Source organism: Megalobrama amblycephala, linkage group LG2 (assembly GCF_018812025.1).
Source record: "Megalobrama amblycephala isolate DHTTF-2021 linkage group LG2, ASM1881202v1, whole genome shotgun sequence".
NCBI lineage: Eukaryota > Metazoa > Chordata > Actinopteri > Cypriniformes > Xenocyprididae > Megalobrama > Megalobrama amblycephala.
In genome coordinates, this window is record NC_063045.1 from 44,039,743 (window position 1) to 44,062,864 (window position 23,122).

General features: G+C 35.5%; 1 protein-coding gene and 1 long non-coding RNA gene across 4 annotated transcripts in view; one reads left to right on the forward strand and one right to left on the reverse strand.

Annotated features, from left to right (window-relative positions):
- Nucleotides 1–23,122, reverse strand: part of fgf11b (fibroblast growth factor 11b) — a 60,761-nt gene that overhangs the window by 36,812 nt on the left and 827 nt on the right. Inside the window, exon 1 of one of the 2 annotated variants that reach the window (XM_048177954.1) lies at nt 5,317–5,449. The exons of the other annotated variant lie outside the window; for it this stretch is intronic. The gene's annotated coding sequence lies outside the window, so the exon portion shown is untranslated. Of the gene's footprint in view, nt 1–5,316; nt 5,450–23,122 lie in introns of those variants that run through there. 2 annotated transcript variants of the gene reach the window in all.
- Nucleotides 5,188–23,122, forward strand: part of LOC125259964 — a 66,925-nt gene continuing 48,990 nt past the window's right edge. The window contains exons 1-4 of one of the 2 annotated variants that reach the window (XR_007182944.1): nt 5,188–5,297; nt 6,138–6,245; nt 6,595–6,695; nt 6,902–7,072. This is a non-coding gene — a long non-coding RNA (uncharacterized LOC125259964). Of the gene's footprint in view, nt 5,298–5,461; nt 5,787–6,137; nt 6,246–6,594; nt 6,696–6,901; nt 7,073–23,122 lie in introns of those variants that run through there. The other variant, XR_007182938.1, reaches the window with a different exon arrangement.

Genomic DNA, 23,122 nt, shown 5'->3' on the forward strand with positions numbered 1-23,122 from the left:
TGCAATTTGCAAAACCATTTGGAACAAAATACTGCAGAGCTGCTTTCCACCCTCTTTTATGTGAACGCCCCTTTCAACATCACATCTTCACAATTCTAAGTTCGCTTGGTCATTTCCAACTCATTTCTTTCAGTCTCTTAGTCTTTCTCCCCATCTCTCCTTTAATAATTACCCATGTGGCATAATAATATGATGGATTACCCAACCAAAAAAAGGGGGAGCATGTGATTATTTGCCAGGCGAGGTGGGGGAAGGGATGCATTTCACATAATTTCATTAGAGAAGATGGCTCTATACGTATTGGACAGGCATAAAGTACACACAGCCTCATTTGACAGCTGAAGCATGACAGGGTTAATCAGAATCTCAGCTGTCCTCCATTGAAACGGCGACACTGATGATTCACTTTAGAGTATCAGCGTAACTGACAAGTTGCGAACATCATCCCACGCTACTGTTAAACAGCGGGAAACTGCGGCTATCACGGCTCTTCATCACCACATCCAAAAAACAGCATGACACAGCAAAGTGACTGAAAACACACATACACACACATGCCAACATGGTGTTTAACAGCATTTAATAAAGCATGACATTATGTACTCATTTAGTTCTGTGTAAAAACACAAGTAACTGGTGGGTTGCTCTCAGTATATAGTGATATATAGTGTATATAGTGTATTTGGATTTGTGTAGTCTCACCCCAGCTAACACATTGTAAAAAAGAATTGTGGGTTTAACCTAAAGGTTTAATCCACTTTTAAATAAACTTTTCCTGATAATTTACTCACCCCCATGTCATCCAAGATGTTCATGTCTTTATTTCCTTGGTCGAAAAGAAATTAAGGTTTTTGATGAAAACATTCCAGGATTATTCTCCATATAGCGGATTTCAATGCACACCAAACGGTTGAAGGTCAAAATTACAGTTTCAGTGCAGCTTCAAAGGGCTTTAAACGATACCAGATAAGGAATAATGGTCTTATCTAACGAAACGATCATTTTCGAAAAAAAATACAACTGTTTATGCTTTATAAACACAAAATATCGCCTTGAACATATTTCCGGTTTCGCATTCTTCAAAACGCTTAAGCTAAATGTCATACGCCTAAGGCCTTTATGCTCGTGACATCACTGTCGACCGTTATGACTGCGCTCACGCCCACTGAGTGGCACAAAGACTGAGTGGCAGCATTGGTTTTCAGCGTGAATGCCGCGAAAAACACACAAAACACATCCAAAACAGGAATGAGCTTTGTGATTGACTGTACAAATAGCTTTAACACAAAACATGAGGTATATATTTAAAGACTGCGGAAAGCTACAGAAAAAAGAAGCAAATGAATCACTGAAATTCACAGAAACAACTCGACTCCAGCAGAGAAACATGGATTTGCAGTTATCATTTTGTGTCGAATTATTGGATTTTGAGGTAAAATCATACCGTATATATTGTATTATTATATATTGTGTTGACAACTCATGAATTAAATATTTACCATTTTATATTCTGCATAATTGGGTGTTTTTAAATAAACAACACTGAGAAAAACTATAGGCTACTATAAAACTATATATGTTTTAGGGCTGGACAATATGATGATATAACATTGATATAAGTGATTACGCAGATTTAAACTTACCTATATTGTTGTTAGGATAAAATATTCACAGGCAGATTTTCTTTGTGTTGCCCTGGCATCGAAATCAGGCACATACAAAAATGTCAGGAAACACGATTCCTGGCTGCATGTCAATATCCATGGATTTCGTTTATTTGACAAGTTGTAAGAAACACTTTCGAGCCCAACATTTTGTGTAATCGTTTGTTTTCCTCACGTTTTCGCAATTTCCCCTATTAAATCCAGTCATGCAGCAGGTTCTTTTGCCACTCAGTCCAGCCGAGGGAGTGCGTTCTGGCGGGAAAGTGACGTCGATGCATACCCTCTATTCTACTTAGCGTTCGGAACGAACGCAGCGGCAGTTTCGTTTTTTTTTTTTTTCGTAAGTAGAATAGGAAAGACGTATGATATTTAGCATAAGCGTTTTGAAGAATGCGAAACCGAAAGTATGTTCAAGGCGATATTTTGTTCATGGAAGTTTTTTTTTTCTGAAATGTTTTAGTTGGTTTTAGTAGTTTAGTTAAATGTTACTACTTCTTTCAGAATGTTCAAACAACATTCAAAAGTAACATTCCCATAATATTTGCAAAATGATGGAAAGTTCCCTTAACGTTTGTCAAGAAAAAACATATATAAAACCCTCAAAAAACTGAATGTTCATAGAACATTAAGAAGTATAACTTAAAGGTGCTACATAGGATCTTTTCGTCGACTGAGAAACCAAAGACTGTTACTGAGTTTTTGAAATGAGCGCATGCGTAAGAACAACCCCCCTCCTTCACAGCTCATTTCCAGGGAACACCTCCTAAAACTCGTGCACGAGTATTGGAACACGAGTGTTTACCACTGGCATTCGCTGTGTCGTGTTAGTGGATTCATTATGTCGGACTCACTGCAGGTAACTCATAATCTGCAGTTGTTACTCCTGTCTCCTGACAAAAACATTGCATGCGGCGCCTGTGGAGTGTGGAAAGTTACTGGAGCGCGCAGCCGCGCACTTCTCTCACAAGGAACGTCATGGCAGTGATTGACAAGCCAGAGGGCCAATCCGCGCACGTCTCTCACAAGGAACCACACCCGTAAGACCTTCGTTAATCTTCAGAACACAAATTAAGATATTTTAGTTGAAATCCGATAGCTCAGAATTTTCATTTTTGGGTGAACTAACCCTTTAAGGCCCTACCTCATGCACAGATGATGTATATTAATATTATTCCTTTCAGTGCACCTAATAAATAGTCTTTTATCAGTTAGTAAAGACAGTTTCAAGTAATATTGCAAAAATGTATAAAACAAAACATCCTCTGTTGCACCTTTAATGGGAGCATTAGCAGAATGTTTTTAGAACATTATTATTTTTTGTTAGCTGGGATGACATTTACTCTCATATGATTGGCTAACCAGACCTCCTTGGTGTATACAGAGAATCGTATGTGTTTTTACATATTGAATTTTTAATTAAATGAGATTGAAAATGAGTGATACTAATAAAAAGGAAAAAAGAAGAGAAAAAAAGAATTGAAATGTGAAATGTGCTGGGAGCTGGATTATAGAGAACTGTATGAGAAAGAGATTCCCCTCTGTGTAAAAATCTTAAGAGAGAGAAAATGAGAAAAGAAAGAAAGCGACCGCTCTGGTTTCCCCCCAGAGTGCTGTTTATCCGGCGGTGGTGAGGTGTGTGTGGGGAGTGGTAGTGTGCAGTGTCCAGTTCCAGGCTGTTACAGATGGTAATTTTGTCAGAAATCACTGAGCTGCTGCCAACTCCACGCTGGAGATACAGCAAGTGACGGTTGGTGTGCTGTGCCGAATTCTGCCTGTGAGGACCAGCCACCAGCTTTTATTCTCTCTCACTTATTCAGACTCGCATGCACTGGATCAAATACTGTTTGCAAGGATTTAGCAAACCGACAGGAAGCTGCTACTGGAGAAATAAATGTTTGAATTCTGTTTATGTTGGATTTATTTTATCTGTCATTATTTGTCTTTCAGCTTCTAATCTCTACGCAGTAATTTCACAGTTCCAAAACCATACGATTTCCTTTCTTCCATGGAACAAAAAGGAGAAATTTTGAAAAATGCTCTTTTCCATTACAAAGGCAGTGTGTTAAAGGATTAGTTCACTTTCAAATGAAAATGACCTCTAGCTTTACTCACCCTCAACCCATCCTAGGTGTATATGACTTTCTTCTTTCTGATAAATACAATTGGAGATATATTAATAAATATCCTGATGCATCCAAGCTTTATAATGACAGTGAGCGATACCAACGAGTATGAGCTGAAGAAAGTGCTTCCATCTACATCCATCCATCCATCCATCATAAACGTACTTCACATGGCTCCAGGGTGTTAATCAAGTTTACACATTACATTTGTGTAAATAAATATCCATATTTAACAAGTTAAGTAAAATATCTAGCATCCACCAGACCACCTTCCGTATTCAGCTAACAAAGAGAGTGTAAACTGGCGTCACATCAGTTAAGCTTTTACTGTAAGTTGAATAGGGAAGGCGTAGGATGTAAAGTAAGCTTTTTGAACTGCAAGAGTTTTACGCTTTTTTTAAGTTGAATACGGAAAGAGGTCTGGCGAAAGATAGATATTAGATAGATAAAGCTCGGATGAATCAGGATATTTATTAATATATCTCTGATTGTGTTCATCAGAAAGAAGAAAGTCATATACGCCTTGGATGGCTTGAGGGTGAGTAAAGCTTAGGGTCATTTTCATTTGAAAGTGAACTAATTCTTTAATGCTTCCAGGGATGCAAATGCCCCATAAAAAAATAATTAAGGGCAACCATAAGTATTTCATATTCCAAGTCTTCTGAAGCTATATGATTCATTCATAAATATAGGACTGATACAAATCGCAACAGTTAACAGATCACTCAAGGGCAAATCAGTGAATAAAAGACTTCAATTTTGGTATAGCCTAATCCTCAAAAAACTGTTTATTGAATGTATCAAATAAGTATTGGAATATAGCACACGAGTCACTTCTTTTATACATTAAAGGTGTCCTTTTTTAAGCTTGAAATACTCAGCCCCAATTCATTTTAACAACAAAGAAAAGAAAACTGATACATTTCTTTAAAATTTCTGTTGGAAGTTCCATCGAAGAAAAATTCAAACGGGTTTAGATTTGGAACAACATGAATTTTTACTTTTAAGTGAACTATTTCTTTAAGTAGAAGGCAGTAAGTTTAAGTGCGTGTTCCATATGCTAGGCATTATATTGCATTTTGTGTAACAGACAGTGCACTTTATCCTGTTACACAATGCTGTGTTAATCTACTGCATTAGTGCATACATGTTCCCCATCAGGGATTTATCTTTGTCTGTTTATCCCTCCCTTTAATAGTATTATATGTTAGACACATTATACTGCTTTTAAACTGTAGTTCAAACTACCTCTTTGCTAAGAGTTACTAAAGTCTTAACTAAAGCGTTACTGACCTATCCCACTTTTTATGTAATTTTATGTACTGTATAGCCAATGTTTTGGATAGCTAAACAGTATTTTACATGAATTATCCAAAGTATGGTAACGTTGTAGAACTGCAGTTCATTTAGTGAATCGTTCAAAGAGACCTCACGAGTCACTTGAACTTGAGCGGTTCGAATCAACACTCACTGAACTGCTACAGAAGCATCACGTACATGTGGAAATAAAGTAAGTTTCGTGTACTTACAGTTTTGTGTTTCAGAAGTCCAGTAGTTGTAAGTTTTATAATTAAGAGCCCGAATCAACATGTGTCAAGTGTTGGTGTCATTTTCGAGAATCAAACTAACCACACCTCCACGTAGGCTACTTCCCTACGCCAGTAATATCGGGCGTTTGTTTTCTTTGGAGGGTAGTCTATACGATATTTTTAATGTAAGGAATTAAGATATTGTCTATTGAAAGAAATCTAGCATTTTGGAAAAATACATACCTATGTATTTGCTCTCGTATCATTTATGTATTTTACAGTTTCATCATTCCTTTGAAAGACGCCAGGCACGATTTTATGTCAATAAACGAGACGTTAATTTGACACTGTGTAATGTCGTATTTCTAAACGTCCCGGTTTTGTACAATACCTCGTTATTACTTTACTTGTCAAGAGCAGATCCATATTGATTTTCTTTGCATTCAAACGAACACTTCTAGAACATTCAGGTGAGTTACCTCGATACCTTAGCCTCCCATTAACATCATAACAACAAACCTCATAAACGCGGTATTTCACTCCTCTGAAGAGTCCAGAGCCATTCTTTTATTTTATGTGAACAATTCTTTTAATGGTTTTAATGTTATTGCTTGAGCTGTAAAATAAAACTTGCTGAAGCAGTCACAGGTGTCCATGAAGTTAAAGTCTTCTTTTTACTTTTACAAACTGCATCTGCAGCTCACAAGCTACACATCTTTCAGTTCATAAATAAATGCCTCAATATTGTTTTTATATAAAACGTACAAAATGTTTGTCTTATCAGTGGTTTTGTTCTATCTAATATCTCTCACTTTCTGCAGTTTTAGAAATATTTGGCTTGCCATCTGACACAGAAATGGCCTACAAGGAATAATCAGTGACAAAAGTGGGCACCGGCACAGACATCTTTGGTGACCTGCTGCAGCTCTGTAAGCTTTTTTAAAGACACATTTCCCAATGCTGGTCCTGGAGCACCCTAACACTGCACATTTTTCATAAGCTTATGATTAGAGCTTATTTATTTATAAAGATATCATAACTTTATATGAAACCTATATATTTACTGTTATATTATTTATTGATTCAGTACCTTATCTTATATGCAAGATTGAACAGAATGATGCTTTTTGGAGGTTACCAGGACTCTCTTGCAAAAGTGGAAATTTCTTGAGACTGCAAGATACCAAGGATATGACTAGTAGGCTATATAATGATTGAGGCAAGGAAAACCTTTTCATGCTTTTATTTATTTTATTTTCATGTCCTTTATCTGTTTAGGTTGAAACTTATCTTGCTGCCATTTCTTACTCCAATCACAAAAGGTCACAATAGGACAGCAAAAACTGGTTCTCCTCAGGCATTTGTTGACATTTCTGAAGGTATTTTTCAGTTGTTCAAAGTGTCATTTTTTATTGTAAAAGAAAGACTTTCTTTATTTGTTCATCCTGCAAAAAAAAAAAAAAAAAAAAAACCTAAATATATATATTTTGCCAATGCTGTTTTACCTTTCATTACAGGTTGGTACAAACATGCAGACCTTTGTGTCTAGTGTTAACACTTTACAACATTTCCTTCTCCGCATTAGGGACTGCAAATCGAGTATCCAGAATCTCTACATCATCGTGGACAAGAAGGCATTTAAAAGTGTCTTTGACATTGATGAACTCTTCAAAGCTCACTTTGTATTCAGCACATCATACAGTGAAGCACTTTACAGTTGCACCACAGCAGACATCAAGAATAAAGGAACTGAGAGGTACGTTTATGATGGTTATTGATTGGTCGGGAATGATAATTTAATGTTGCAGTGTTTAAAACTTAAACAATTTCATCATATCCTCTGTGCGAACAAGAGGAGAGTTTTTTACTCTCAATCATTGGTAATTAAAATAGCTTTTTCACTTGTTAAAACATTTGCTTTTGTCTTTTTTCTTGGGATATAAACTTTGAGGTTATCACACAGGCTGTGTGGATTATGACTAGTTTTATTTCTAGCTCAATATACTACATTGAATAGCTATTCCCTCTTATAGTGTTACATTTACACTGAGCCACAGGAAAAAAATAGAAAGATTTACACTATTCCTATTCCACACTTATTGGAGATCAAATTTAGCACCATGTTGGGTTTTTTTTTAACTCTATTTGGGAGTGAATTTAGTAACACTTTTAGAGGTCTCTATAGAGATTGTTACAATACAAACTCTGATAGAGTTAACACTCCTGGTTCTGCAGTTTGTGATTATCAAATGAGGCTTTACTGTTCTAAGCATTTGCCTGATTCACTGTCTCATCCATTTTAAATCGTTACTGTGTAACTTTTTCTTAAGAAAAACTGTCTTCTTCATGATTCTGCTTTTTGTAGTCTGTAAACATGGGAAGATTAAAGGATAAATAAAGGTGGAATTGATAGAATAGGAAAGTCATGTGAGAGGTGTGGCAAGGCAAGCTACTGCATTATGATCATGAAGATCATAAAAAAAAACATCCTTTTTTCATTTTTTATAGCATGCAAATTGCACAGGACTAGGAATGTGTATTTAAAAAGTGAATAGAGTCATTTATTTATTTTATTTGCTTTCTTTATGCAAGATTTTCCATATTCTAGCAGAGAAGTGTTGTAGATGTCACATTATCAATATTGTTTGTGCCATTTTTTTGACCTGCAAAAAAGTGCAATTTTTCTCTTTCTATCTCGACACCCAGCTTCCAGTGATCCCGTTTCACCCCTAGCTCTGTCTAATTTAATCTCATGCATCGATGACTTTTAATTAATATGATTGGCTAAGGAATTCTTGTACTGTTACATGGTATTTTTCTGACTTTCTAAGGTTGACAGACGCTAGGGAAATAAACAGTAAACATACATGCAACATACAAACCAACAATCCTCTCTAAACCAGCAATCCTCGCTATACAACCAGCCCCACTGGGAGAAGAATTAAGCAATGTTAATGATATTAGTGAAGCATTGATATTCCCTACACTAGCTACAGTGATACAAACACAGTACTGCTAATTATGTTCCTGCTGGTGCTTTTCGGCTTTGTCTCTTGCTAATCTTTTGCCCACTTGTGTTATCACACACACACACACTATAATGCAGACTTTTTTTGTAAGGAGGGGGATGTCCTCTTTAGCCGGCTTGCTGTATTGATATGGCTGTTTACTTAAAATGTGGCAGTGCTCAGTGCAGCTTCTCAACGTCAGACAGAAATTGCAATAAGCAAGACGAAGACTCCATGTGTTCATTCAATTATGTGTGTGTGGTTTGATCAGTCACACAGTAGCAGAGCCAGAAGTCGCACCCTATTTTCCTTCTGGTGTTCACTGGATCGATAGAGGTTAACTGTCAAGTGCCCTTTTGTGTAAGGGCATGGAATGTGTATTTGTGGGTGTTTTTGTGTGTATGTGTACGAGAGTTTCTGGGACAGAGTGTCTGGTACAGTGTGATGTGCTGCCTTATAGCTGTGAGATGCCGGCTTACCCCGTAATGATAAGAGAGTGCAGAGTAATTACAGGCGCTGCTTCAGTGAGCAGCCAAGGGCATCTGTGACTCCCCTCCCTGACTAAGGCCAAACTACCAGGGCTTCCCTCAACCTTTATTAGGACTCCCCACCAGTCCCCTCTCTCTCTCTGCTGTCTCTCGGTCTGCATCTCTCAGCATTTTTTCCGCTCTTATCTTTCTCATGTTTCTTCTTTTCTCCCTCTTTATTTCTTCCTCTTTCACCAGATCTTCCCTCTTGGCCTGTTCTCTTTCTTATTTTACTCCATTTCTTATATCTTCTATTGCAGGGGTTTTCAATGTCTTGAGCTGTAGGCCCCCTCACAAACTTCCTTTCAGTTTTCACAAGGGATGCCAAAGAATCATATGCCTATATGAGGATGGTAAACAATTGCAGTTGACCAAATTGACTTAGTTTAACTGTAATAAAATCTAAAAAAAGAAAAACGTCTGCTGTGGATATGCGCATTTAAATGCGATCAAATCATGTTATTTGAAATGCTTGTATGCACTGCAGTTTTCTATTTGCTTCTTTAATTCAGTTGGCTGCTGTTTAGGTTTGCTTTAGTTTTTAAGTGCACAAAAGCAAGCAATTTTTTGGCATGTTTTTCTTTCAAAAAATACCCAAATTTGTTTGATATTTCATTTCACTTTCTCCTTAGAAATGAAAGCTTTATTAGTTTTCCCCTTTTGAATGGGGATAAAGATGACTGAAACACAGAATTTGCACAAAAAATGAAAGTTAATTTAGCTGAAAACCAAAAATAAAGTTTATATATTGCTATTGTAGCATAATTTGGTCATGGTGAAGTGTGTCCACTCTGCTGAGATGTTGACCTGTTGTAGATTGTCCATGATGTTTGCACAAAATGTTGCAGCCTTCCAAATGTTTTTCAGCCTAAATAGAAAATTATTTTTTCTTGTTTTTATTTTCGGTGCATTAGTAATTTTAAGTTTTCTTTGAATTAGGGCTCTGTGATTAATCATAATTGATTTTTCATTTGCAATTTTGGCTTCCAACAATTATGAAAACAAGATAATCAACGTAAAAAGGGCGCCCATCCTTTCCTTCACATTTGTGTGCTTTCGTTCCTTCCTAAGCCAAACTTAACATCCAAATCAGCCAAATAAGTGAGTGTTGTAAAATGCAGTCGACTGTTGCTAAACTGCTTGATATTAAACAGTGTTATTAAAAGCACATTAAGCTGCTAAAAAGAGACAATGTTCCCTAGGCAGTTTACTGCATGCGCTCCGAATGCACAAGCAAAGTATCCTGTGGGCTTCGGATGTGCACCTAAACAGTCAAATAGCCTACACACAAATATGTTGAAATGCTGTTTTGGTAAGTATACTTGTAAACACAGTCAGTTATGTCTTAAATTAATGTAAACAGTTGAGAAAGAAAACATGTGTATAACAGTATATTGGATCCGTGCAGCTTTTAAAGTGACAGCAGCTTAATAAATCTGCTGCAGTCATTATTGTTAATCAAACAAAAAAAGACAATAAAATCATGAATACTTAATCATTGTATACAGGATTACTCTATATTTAATGTACAGTACAGTTCAAAAGTTTGGAACCACTAAGATTTTTAATGTTTTTAAAAGAAGTTTCGTCTGCTCACCAAGGCTACATTTATTTAATTAAAAATACAGTAAAAACAGTGATATTGTGAAATATTATTACAATTTAAAATAACTGTTTTCTATTTGAATATATTTCACAAAGTAATTTATTCCTGTGATGACAAAGCTGAATTTTCAGCATCATTACTCCAGTCTTCAGTGTCACATGATCCTTCAGAAATCATTCTAATATGCTGATCTGCTGCTCAAGAAACATTTAATGTGTACAATTGTACAAAATATTTGTGTACAATATTTTTTTTCAGGATTATTTGATGAATAGAAAGTTCAAAAGAACAGTGTTTATCTGAAATCTAATCTTTTGTAACATTATAAATGTCTTTACTGCCACTTTTGATTGATTTAATGCATCCTTGCTGAAGTATTCATTTCTTTAATTTCTTTTCAAAAAAATAAAAATAAAAATTCTTACTGACACCAAACTTTTGAACGGTAGTGTATAATGCTGCAGAAGCTTTGTATTTCAGATAAATGCTGTTCTTTTGAACTTTCTATTCATCAAGGAATCCTGAAAAAAAGTACACAACTGTTTTCAACATTGAAAATAATAATAAATGTTTATTGAGCAGCAAATCAGCATATTAGAATGATTTCTGAAGGATCATGTGACACTGAAGACTGGAGTAACGATGCTGAAAATTCAGCTTTGCATCACAGGAATAAATTACTTTGTCAAATATATTTAAATAGTACACAGTTATTTTAAATTGTAATACTATTTCACAATATTACTGTTTTTTACTGTATTTTTAATTAAATAAATGTAGCCTTGGTGAGCAGACGAAACTTCTTTTAAAAACATTAAAAATCTTAGTGGTTCCAAACTTTTGGACTGTACTGTATACATCAGTGTTTGTTTTTAACATTTGATTACTTTATTTAATTTCTGTTGTAGGCTATTACTAATCTGAATACCACTGTTAATACATCTTCCTGAAAAACCTAAAGCACTGTTTATTTCATTTGTATTTTTGTTCTGTTGAATTTTTTGTCAGTTTTGTTTGTAATTAGTTTATTTGTTCTTACTGTTTTGAGGACATTTCACTTACATTAACATAGTATTAGTTTTTGCTGAAGTATCGATAATTGTGAAATTTCACTTAAGTTAGTTAAATCTTGAAATAAGACTTTGATCATATCGCCCACCGATAAACATGTAAATAATCATGATTTCAATATTGACCAAAATAATTGTGATTATGATTTTTAGCCATAAAGTGCTACTTTGAACACATTTTAGAAACCCTATACTCAACCCTAAACATTAACTACCCATCAAATCATAGGAAAATAAGAATTCCCGAACCTTAATACTAAAATCTGATTGCTTGATCATAATGTTGTTCAAGGTCCAGCAAGATTATTGATCTAGAAACATTTTACTTTTTGAAATCCATGTGAAAATATATCCTTATGTTCTTCCCATCTTCATCATCTCTTTTCTTTCTTTAGTTCTTAAACCTTTGCTCTCAACCAAATCGGGTCTTTTTATTTCCATCTGTATGTTAGATTCACTGTGTGAAGTTTCAGCAAAAGTGAAAATGGCAGGAATAAGTAAACTAGGCACCAATGTGACTTGCTCTAGAATACATCCTCTAAGGCTTTTCAAAAACAATTACATTTCTAATGCCATGTTTCTATCACAAGACCCAACTGGGTGAACATTACTGAGTGTTTATGGATATTAATCTTTTGCAGGTCAATAATCCAGTCAGACTGTTCTGTCTTGTATGTTTGACATGACCTTGTCAGCATCATTGTGTGACCTCAAGGGACCCGTCCCCTGAGATGACAGCCGTGTCAGATTCAATCATCGTTTATTGTGAATTGACAAAGTGAGAGATTGAAAGTATAGATAAATGCTGACTAGCGAGCTTTAAAATACTGTAGAGCAAGCTGCTGAATGTAAAAAATCTGAATGAAAGGTGGTTTTACATGCTGGTTTGGTTTCTGTACTTGTGGTGGATGTTATATGTAACTATAAGCAATCTGACTCTCTGGGATGACAGCCCAAAAGTAATGGAGCCTTGCCCAATCATGACGTCAACACCAGGCACTTAAGTGCTCAGAAATTACTGAGGTAAATGTCTACCTTTTCTGTCTGCTCCTCCTTATCCTCTGCCCCTTCTACACAGACACACACACGCACACCCTCAACACACACTCCTTTTGTGTGTCTCCCTCTTGTTAGAGGTCAAACTCAATCTGTCCTTGTCAGGTTTAATCAAAGTATCCACAAATTCAATTTCAGCTGCTGTGTGAGAGAGGCTATTAAGGCATTCTTTGTCATTCGCAATGTCATTAGGCAGTGAGAAGAGAGGGCATGGGGGTGTTTCCGATTCTGAGGCATTTACTCATCGTTTTAGGGTAAATAAAGCTCAAGTGCTCTCTGTCAATACCTAAAGGTGCCAGAATTCCATTACATGATCTGTGAGACATGAACGGTAACATTAAGACTCTAAAAAACAATGCAACAGTCAGGTTCATTAACCCTTTGATGCATAACATGGGTCAAAAATGACCCGGCTGAGTTTTTATTTTCTATATCTTTGCAAGAAATTAATTTCATCATTCAGTATTCCAGGTATTCCTCAATTAACTTGTTTTTGATCATAACAAATCCTCATTTTAATTTTTTCTTTCTTACTTTTTTAATAAAAATCATTTTTGTATCACTACCCTTGGGTCAAAAATGACCCGTATTCATTTCCTATGTAATTTCAATAACGGTTGAGTGTTTCTTTGCTGAATCTTTAAAAGAAATGTATTTTATCATTCATTTATTCCAGGTATTCCTTAAATATCTTGTTTTTGATTGACAAAAATCATTATGTTCATTTTTTCTTTCTTACTTTATAAACAAACGCAGTTTTTGTTTGTCTACATCAATTTTACACACATGGGTCAAAAATGACCCGTATTCATTTCCTATGGTATTTCAGTCAAGACTGAGTGTTTATTTGCTGAATCTTTGAAATAAATTTATTTTGTCATTTATTTATTCCAGGTATTCCTTAAATATCTTGTTTTTGATTTTCTACAAATAATTATGTTTATTTTTTTCTTTCTTACTTTATAAACAAACACAGTTTCTACATCAATTTTACACACATGGGTCAAAAATGACCCATATAGAAATCTTTAATATTTGCACATTTTTGCAAGTAGGAACATATTTACTGCAGACAACTGTTCATCTGCCACACATTTCACATCTTAACAAGGCTACTTTTGGATATTTGATGGATGTACGTCTTATTATATTTAATATATTAGGCTATATATTTCATAATTTTTAATTTTTTTTGTCATAAATCAATGCAATTGGTCACCCTTTAAGTCTGTCAGTGTTCCTGAAAAGTAACAGTTTTGGACATATACAACATGGGTCTAAAGTGACCTGAATGAGTTATTTTCTATATTGCATATATTACAATAAATTAATTTCATCATTCATTATTCCATCTATTACTCAATAACCAAATCCTTATTTTAATTTTTCCTTTCTTTTTGAATGGAAAAATTGTTTTGTTTTTTTTGCGTGTGTCATTACCATTCGAAAGGCCAATGTATACTTCACTTTTGTATGATCAGCATACAGATTTTTGTAACTTTTTTATAATTTCCGCCGGATTTCTGTAACTGTGTATGTGCAACCTGCACATACACATTTAAATTGCGTTTGTGCGCAAAGTATACTTTCAGCTTTTTTTACAGTGATGTCATAATCCACCTCAGTTCTGTTGAGGACCACTAACACTCTAGATAAAGAAAATCAAAAGCACTGTTGATCGATTCACTTATTATATATTTTCACTGTTGGACAGAAACCTTGTTCAAAACTGTTACATTTCAGGAACACTGATAGATGTAAAAAGTGACCAGTAGCATTGGTTTATGACAAAAAATACAAATTCTGAAATATAATATATAGTCTATTATATGAAATATAATATGACTTTCATCCATCAAATATACAAAAGCAGCCATGTTGAGAGAGTTGAAATGTGTGGTGGATGAATAGTTGTCTGCAGTAAATATGTTCCTACTTGTGAAAATTTGCAAAGGTTTCTATATGGGTCATTTTTGACCCATGTGTGTAAAATTGATGTAGAAATACAAAAGCTGTGTTTGTTTATAAAAAAAGAAAGAAAAAATAAAAACAATGATTTGTTAAAATCAAAAACAAGATATTTAAGGAATACCTGGAATAAATAAATGATAAAAATACATTTCTTTCAAAGATTCAGTGAATAAACACTCAGTCATGACTGAAATACCATAGGAAATGAATACGGGTCATTTTTGACCCATGTGTATAAAATTGATGTAGACAAACAAAAACTGTGTTTGTTTATAAAGTAAGAAAGAAAAAATGAACATAATGATTTTTGTCAATCAAAAACAAGATATTTAAGGAATACCTGGGATAAATGAATGATAAAATACATTTCTTTTAAAGATTCAGCAAAGAAACACTCAACCGTTATTGAAATTATATAGGAAATGAATACGGGTCATTTTTGACCCATGTTATGCATTAGAAGGGGTTTTCATAGCTTGTGCATCAAAGGGTTAAAGGCATAATTCACCCAAAAATAAAAATTCTGTCATCAATTACTAACCCTCAAGTTGTTCCAAACCTGTATGAATTTCTTTCTTCTGCTGAACACAAGAAGATATTTAGAAGAATGTTGGTAACCAAACAGTTGATGGGCCCCATTGACTTCTGTAGTATTTTTTTTTTCCATTCTATGGAAGTCAAAGGGGGCCATCAACTGTTTGATTACCCATATTCTTCTAAATATCTTCTTTTGTGTTCAGCAGAAGAAAGAAATTCATACAGGTTTGGAACATCCTGAGGGCAAGAATGATTACAGACTTTTCATTTTTGGATGAACTATCTCTTTAAGTACACAGTCTTGTACCTTTTGATTTGAAGCAAAAAAGTATTTGAAAACCAGACAAAAATGCAAAGTATGTAATGTTATGATTCACCTCATTGCTGGTTGGTCTTGTTCATGGCTTGTAACGCTTAAACAAAGGAATTAATAGAAAAATTATTTCCAGAACCAGTGCTGCTGAAAAAGTGAATGGGCACTGTTGCATAGTGATGGGGAGTTGACTCCAAAAGAAGTAAGAAAATGTATCATGCTATAAGGATGTTTATTGCAACACAAGAGATAAGTACTTATTTTAAAAAAAAACTGCAGGAGTGTTCTTGTTCCTCAGTTTGGATTAGTTTTTCTTATCTCCTGGCCTTTTTAGGATTCTGTATTTAAATATAGAAAGATGATTCACTCCTATTACTTGTGAATGGGAGAAATTGCAATGCGCAATATGGTGGAATACATCCCGCCTTTTATCTAAAAGAGCCAATCGCATCATTGCATCACTGCAGCTGAGACTTGCGCTTAGGACTGCACATGCACATTGGCTGGTCCAGCCTGAAAAAATAAGCTTTTTTTAATGCTATTTGAGTATAAGAAACAACATTTATGGGACAGTTCATGTCAGATTTTGTTGCAGATTTGAAATATGTTTTTTAATTGTGAGTTCGGCAAGCTTTTTTTGAGATTTCAGGATTCCCCCATTCAAATAGATAGGACTTGGTCTTGGATGCCAGAAATAGCTGCCCGGAGGCGTTGTAAATGTTGTAACAGCGTTGTAACAGACTTCCCTTGAAAGGGACTTTGTCACTACTCATGTGCCTGTTGCATTATGTGTATTGTCATTCTGCAATCAGAATAAGTAATATAATTTGTAGTACTGTAATAAATATACTGTGATATTACAAATGTACCAACTTTATTTAAAACCTGAAGATTGTAGAGACTTGACAAAATCCTCTGAAATGAGGAAAAAGCATAGCTTACATTTTGTTTGTATGCACAAACTGTTTTTACAGTGTTGTTTCCTTCTTGAAACTGCTGCTTATACACTGTCTGGCTTGAAAAGTTACTTTTTCCACAAGGCTCCTTTGGTGACAACAGGCTGTTCCATAACCAAAAAGCTCCATAAAAATAAAGCATTCTTTATTCTCGTATATTACTAAGCTCTGCTCCCCCCACTAATTTTAGATTTTTGCCCCAAATACCAAATTCCACATTGCAAAGGTACATTTCTGTATTTCATCCCATTTTTTTAGCCTCATTTCCATTTTAGTGACTTTTTTTATATAGAACATCAATGATGAATATGATATGTGAATTTGCTCCACCATGAATTCACTCATACTAATCACAGGCTAGTGGCATTTATCTCAGTGCTGCCTTCTCTCTGATCTCTTTCAGACAAATTTAGTCCTAATCTGATCTCTTCCAAACTGATGGAACTTTTCTTCAATCCGTTAAGTCCAGCACTCCAACCCAGAGGCGGCACATATACGCAGCACTGAAATAAACCTTCAAAACAAAAGCATCAATCCCTTCAGCTTTAATTATCTTTTCATCTGGAATTAAATTCTTGATAGATTATGAAACCCTTCCCAATCTTTGGTTGTGTAACGGCATAAGCTGATGTTTGTATGTTTGGCGTCCTCGATATCAACAAAAGAGTCTGGGAAACTCGCTTGGCTGCTGTTGCAGCCGCAAAACTAATCGGATATTCATTTCATACAGATGGTAGTGAGCAGTGATTGCTGCAGCTGAGATTTGTCAGGATTGGTGCTCTCAGGACAGCTGAATGGGAAGATGTTTTTGATGTTGTTAGTGGTCGGTCGTTGTATATCTTACACTCAACAAAAAGTGTGTTTTACCCATATTTTGAATAACACATTGCATTGTGTTGTGTTTTAGGGTTAAATGAAATGTCTGTAGGAAATTACCAGTACCTTTTACATTTTTCTATGGATTTTTTTTTCTTCCATGTATGTCTAGACATATGTCAAGTGTTTCTTACAGTGTATGTCAGCACTCAGAGTCTAAAATATGATTTACTCGACATGACCCATCTGAGACCTGTCAAATAAAGAATGCAATTATTCAATTAATAGAGCTTGTAAGGGAAACTCAAACCTTTTAATTCATTTTGAAAGGCCGCTATAGCAGAGAATAGAACAGATTAATGCTGTTAGCTCAGAAAATGCCTCAGTTAATGTTAGCACAAATAAAACGTGTGTGGTAGAGGCCATTAGTTACCTGTGGGTTTTCTTTCCTGCCACATTATTAGACTCTTTCAAATGGTAAATCATATATCGTCCCACTGGCCCTGACAAATGTATCAGTAGTGTTAACCATTCAGTATTATGATGACTTGATGTCTTTCATTTCTGTCATATTTACTTTTCCAATATCTTGATTCACTTCTGCCTCTAGGATTGTCCAGAAGGAGCGGCAACCACACAGTAGATCTTTTGTCCATTTGTTGACTAACAAACTCAATAATGAACTACAACTTAATGCAATAATTATTTGAACAAGTGCTGTGTGTGAGCTCAGAGAGAGAGAACAAACGAAATTCTGTTTAATTGACTGTACCAGCAGTTTGATAATCAATACTGTTCCTACTGGTTACATCCCTTATTAGGTTTCTTGTACGTTATTTCTAAGAGAATATTATTTGAACATTTACACAGAATACAGTTAAAACTTAAATTATGTTAATATCTTATGTAAATGATGGAAGATGGAATATTATGAAACAAGACATGTATTGCAAACGAAATTATAGCAGGTGAATTTTTCTTTAGGTAAACAGCCTTTTTCTAGTAATATTGCATGTATTCTAATCATGAAAGGATGTAGCTGTAATATAGCTTAGAAAAGGTTCATATGCAATTTTGTTACACAATGTGTAAGTCTTGTGGCTGTACTTTCAGGGGTTTTGTTGCGTTCATCTATATGCAATGTCTTGCCCCATAGACTTCCATTGTAAGTGTGTTAATGTAAACACAACATTTGTTGTGACAAACTGAGGAATAAAATTGTTTTCTGTGGTAATCAATAGCATGTTCATAGAGCTTATGTGAGCTTGAACCCTCACATAAGCCCATTTTAAGTTACAGTTAATAGACCTTTTATATATTTTATATTATATAATGTATTTTGAGTGTATTCTTATATTTTAACAAACAAAAATGAACAAAACCTTCATGCAGTGAACGTACAGGCTGCCCATTTTAATTTAACATACAACTGTAAACCCGAATAAGTTGGCAAAACTAAAAAAAATCGAGGCAATCAGTTGCCTCAATTTTTGAGTTTTGAAATTCAAAGTTTAAGTTAGCAGAACTGCCAGAGTTTTATTTTGTACTACTCATACATTTTAATTGTTCTTAACTTGAAATTAACATTTAACTTAAAATTATCACGTAACCCCAGTGTTAACATTTTTATTAATGTAAAATTAGCAAGCTATAACAAGCTAATTCAGAAAATGTTAACTTGCTAAATTGCTAACATGTTAACATTAGGATGGTACAACATTAGTTGGAGTACAACAATATAAAGCATTTAACATAATTGCTGTCAAACCAAGCCGCATGCACCATTGTCACCATGATGGTAACTCTCCAAAACCCACATTAATAGAAACTCTTCTAAATTAGCAAAACATTTATCACTACTAAATCTCCCACTTAATATTAATCTTGCACAAAAAAAAAAATATATATAATACTTAATTTTAGCATTTACTCTCCCTTTCGAGTGCCATGGGCAAAGCATGCTGAGAAATAGACTTAAGAACTTAAGTTCATCTAAATTAAAAGAAATAAGTTAATAAAACTCAAAACTATTGAACAGTTTAGTTTACTTAAATCAGTTCTGTGAGCTTGAAAGAAAATGAAAGTGCTTAATACTCATAACAGTACATTTGACTTAGCTAATTTGTTTAATTTAAGTTTGTCCTACTCAAAGCAATTAATTATTTTGAGCGTTAGGGTTTACAGTGTACTCTTCCAGAACTTTTGCTTAATCATCAGTGATTTTCTCTCTTCCTCTGAATTCCCTATGCATGCCCTTCTGTCATTCTGACTTACTTTTTGTCTTTCCACCTATCTCTCCTTCTTTTTCTCCTTTCCTCCCTCTCCTCATCCTCTTCCATCTCTCCTTTACTTCCTTCCTCTCCGCATTACTATCTCTTCCCCCCTCTCTCACTTTCACTCACTCTTTCTTTCTGACCCCTGGCACTCTCAGTACTCGGATGAGAGGCTACCTAACACTGTGCAGTGTGATCAGGTGTTGTTGAGTAAGCAAGATAGACAGCCCATCTTCAGCGGTCAGCTTAATGCTGTCCTCCTCCAGTGCTACGTCCTCGTCCCCTGAGCGACTCCTTTAGACTGAACCCATCGAGCAGAACTGCTGCATTCCCCTTGCTACACATCTGCAGATCTTCTCTCTCTCTCTCTTTTTTTTTTTTTTACTTTTAATTATTTTTTTTTTGTTAGTAATTTTGAAGGTGAAAAATTAACTTTACTTTCAGCTACAGTAGCTGGTTACTAGCCACTCTGATGCTTTACCATCCATTTTAACTCTAATAGGCACCCAGTATTTAGTACAAATCACTAAATTAACACAACATTAACATACTCTTTAAAACAAAACATATAAATTGATTGCACCCTGAATATTTCCTAAGATCTAATCAGAATGTATACATGAACAAGTGAACTACATTGTGACAGCTTTTTTTTCCCCAAGCCACTCTGAGCCATCTTAAATGTTTCCCACCAGAATGGGTTGACAAGCTAAAATCAGCTAAAAAAAAATTAAATAAATAAGATTGGCCAGTGGCAGGTGTTATTTTCCCACCTTAATGATGTGAGAGCACTGGAACTCTAAGGCTATGTTTACACAGCAGCAGAAAATGGTTATCTGTCAGTTGTCACTTTTAGAGTGATTAAATATGGTTATATTCACAGTTTGTTTATTAACGACGGTGACAAACAACTTTCTTTAACCAAATTGACTCCAGTACAATTTCAGAACTGATTTTTGAGAGTGAGTTTGATTAGTCTGTGCTGTGATCTGAACTTCATTGGGCATCTAGCTGTCCGTCACACCATAGACTTTCAAGCTTTCCTGTAGCTCAGTGGATAGAGCGTGGCACTAGCAATGCCAAGGTCATGGGTTCGATCCCAGGGATTGCACATACTCAGATACAAATGTATAGTATAATGCAATGTAAGTCGCTTTGGATAAAAGCGTCTGCCAAATGCATAAATGTAAATGTAAATGTAGACTACGATATTCTCCTTGCTCCATATGCTTGCTATGTGAGGTTCTGGTAACTCACAATGATGGAGATATAAGCAGAATCTCATTCAAAGGTTTTGCTCCAGGCACTGTTATTCACTGTTGTCTTATTAAAAATAAAGCATTCAAAGCTTCTGTCAGATAATTAGGATTTGACAGGGGAACTTGTGCCTTATTTTGAAAGACATGATAATTGTGGTAAGAATATCTGGTGATAGGAAAGGTGCCATCTTTGATATTTACTTTAGTCACTGTCACCATGATTTCAGGTGTAGAAAATTGGCTTGACTTTGGTTATTCATTCATATAGACCGTATTCAGTCCACTTCTGTAAGCTCTTCTATGTTAAAGGAAAATTCGAGAGTATCCTATGTGAGGGGTTTTCTCGCTCCTTTACTGATAGTAATTGGTTCTCTCTCATGCTGTCTCTCTCCTTCTCTATAAGGAGATTTGTTGTTGAATAAAGCCAAACACTCCAGAGAACCCAAGTGCTCCATAAAACTGTAAAGGTGTAAAACAGCCTCTGCTATTAAGAGAGTAGTGTGTGTGTGTGTGTGTGTGTGTGTGTGTGGTTTACGTTTCTATACCATCTCCACCTTGCGTGAAATTGGGCACTGGGCAAACGGAGAGGGTGATCATTGATTAATCAGTATACGTTAATGAGCTGCATCGATCGAGAGACCAGTAGACTCAGCGCCGACCTCCGATGGTGTGAGACCGCGACGCCATTTTAGAGTAGCAAGGGAACCCATCCTAAGCCAGTGACTCAGAGAGACAGGTGTGCGTGAGACAGATGTTAAGGGTGTTGCGGGTACAGCAGAGGCTTGACATTGTTATGATGGATGTATACGGATCACTGACCTGACAATGCAGCAGTGATCCCATGATCCCACACTGCTGTGGCTAGGTGATGCCCACTAATTTGTCAATTTTTGGCTGCTTCAGTTCACCCTGAGCGATATGGATTGAATTTTGAAGCACAACTATGAAACGTCATAGCATGAGTCATTTAGAAGGACTTCCCTGCTGAAAAGACCAACATATGTTGTGTTTTGGATGTTGATGTGCTGCTTATTAATTATCTTAACCAGCAATATATCATTTGTCAATTAGCTTCACCAGCTAGTTGCTTTTTTTCTGCCAGCTGTTTTTAGATTCAACATCTACCAGCAGGGGCTAACAAGGCCATATTAACCATCCAGACCTTGACCTCTGGAGGTAGACCAGCACTAAATCATCACTAACTAGAATAAACTCGTCTAGACCAGCATCAGGATTAGACAGTATAATGAAAGACCCGCACTAGAAGATTATATTGCTAATGCAATGCAATGCAATATTATATGTAGTTGCCTGAGCCAGTTTTTGTGTGTGTTTGCATGTGCGAAAATATATTTGCATTTCAGTATGTCCCTAAACCACATTATGCTAACGGTGCTGGAGCGTAATGTGATAATGTTTTCAGTAGATATCAAAGGAATGTAAATATTACAGAATATGGTCCCAGGAGTAGGACGGGCTATCAGCGTTACTTCAGTACTATAAAAGTACATGCACACACTCTCTCTTTCACATTCATTTCTGTTAATACCCATATTTTTTTTCTGATGATTGCAGTGTGGCGAGTTTGATTTTCATTGGTGAGAGAGGCGGATAAAGAGGCAGATTAATATCCCTGACTATAATCATTTTCGTTTACATACAAAACACCCACTCTCTCTCACTCTCAAACACTCACACTCTCACTCACTGCCTTATCTCTTTATTCTTTCTCTCTTTTGTCTTGTTTTTACGTTGACAGTTCTTTTATTCAGTATGTAGTTTAGGCTATGGCATCGATTTAAAAATGTCATAAGCATTTAGTTCCCATCTTTACCCAAAAACATTACAAAACTCACAACCAATGGCAGTGTCACAGAACAGAGATGTCTTTGTTTCAATAAAAATACTAGTCAGAGTTGTGGACATTGGTGTTTTGAATTTTTGCCCTGTAGGTTGACATAACAATCGCAGAGATTCTGTCTCAGTATCAGTGCTGTAATCAGAGAGCATGCTGTTTTTTCTGTTTGGCCATTGGCAAGGTTACTGGAACTAAAACATGGCCGGAGTCCAACTTCCAATCTCATTGCACTACTGAGTAACAATCTTTTATGGAACACAATTGAAATTAGATATTAATATGCAGACATGCTTGCCCATGTGTGAACATAGAAGATATGAGGTAGTAATTAGCATCCTAAGGGCAGGTCTTAATGCAACCCAGAATAGCCTGTGCATATGGGACGCTTTGAAAGACTGTAAATCACACCTTATAAAGGGCTTGCCTCTTCCGGCTCTGTTCATGTCATAAAATAGTAGTCAAACCCCTTCTTCCCTTATAAAAGTCTGAATAAATCCCATAATGCTGCAACTTCATGAGCTTAATGTTTCTCTCCTTTATGTGACCTGTGAAACAC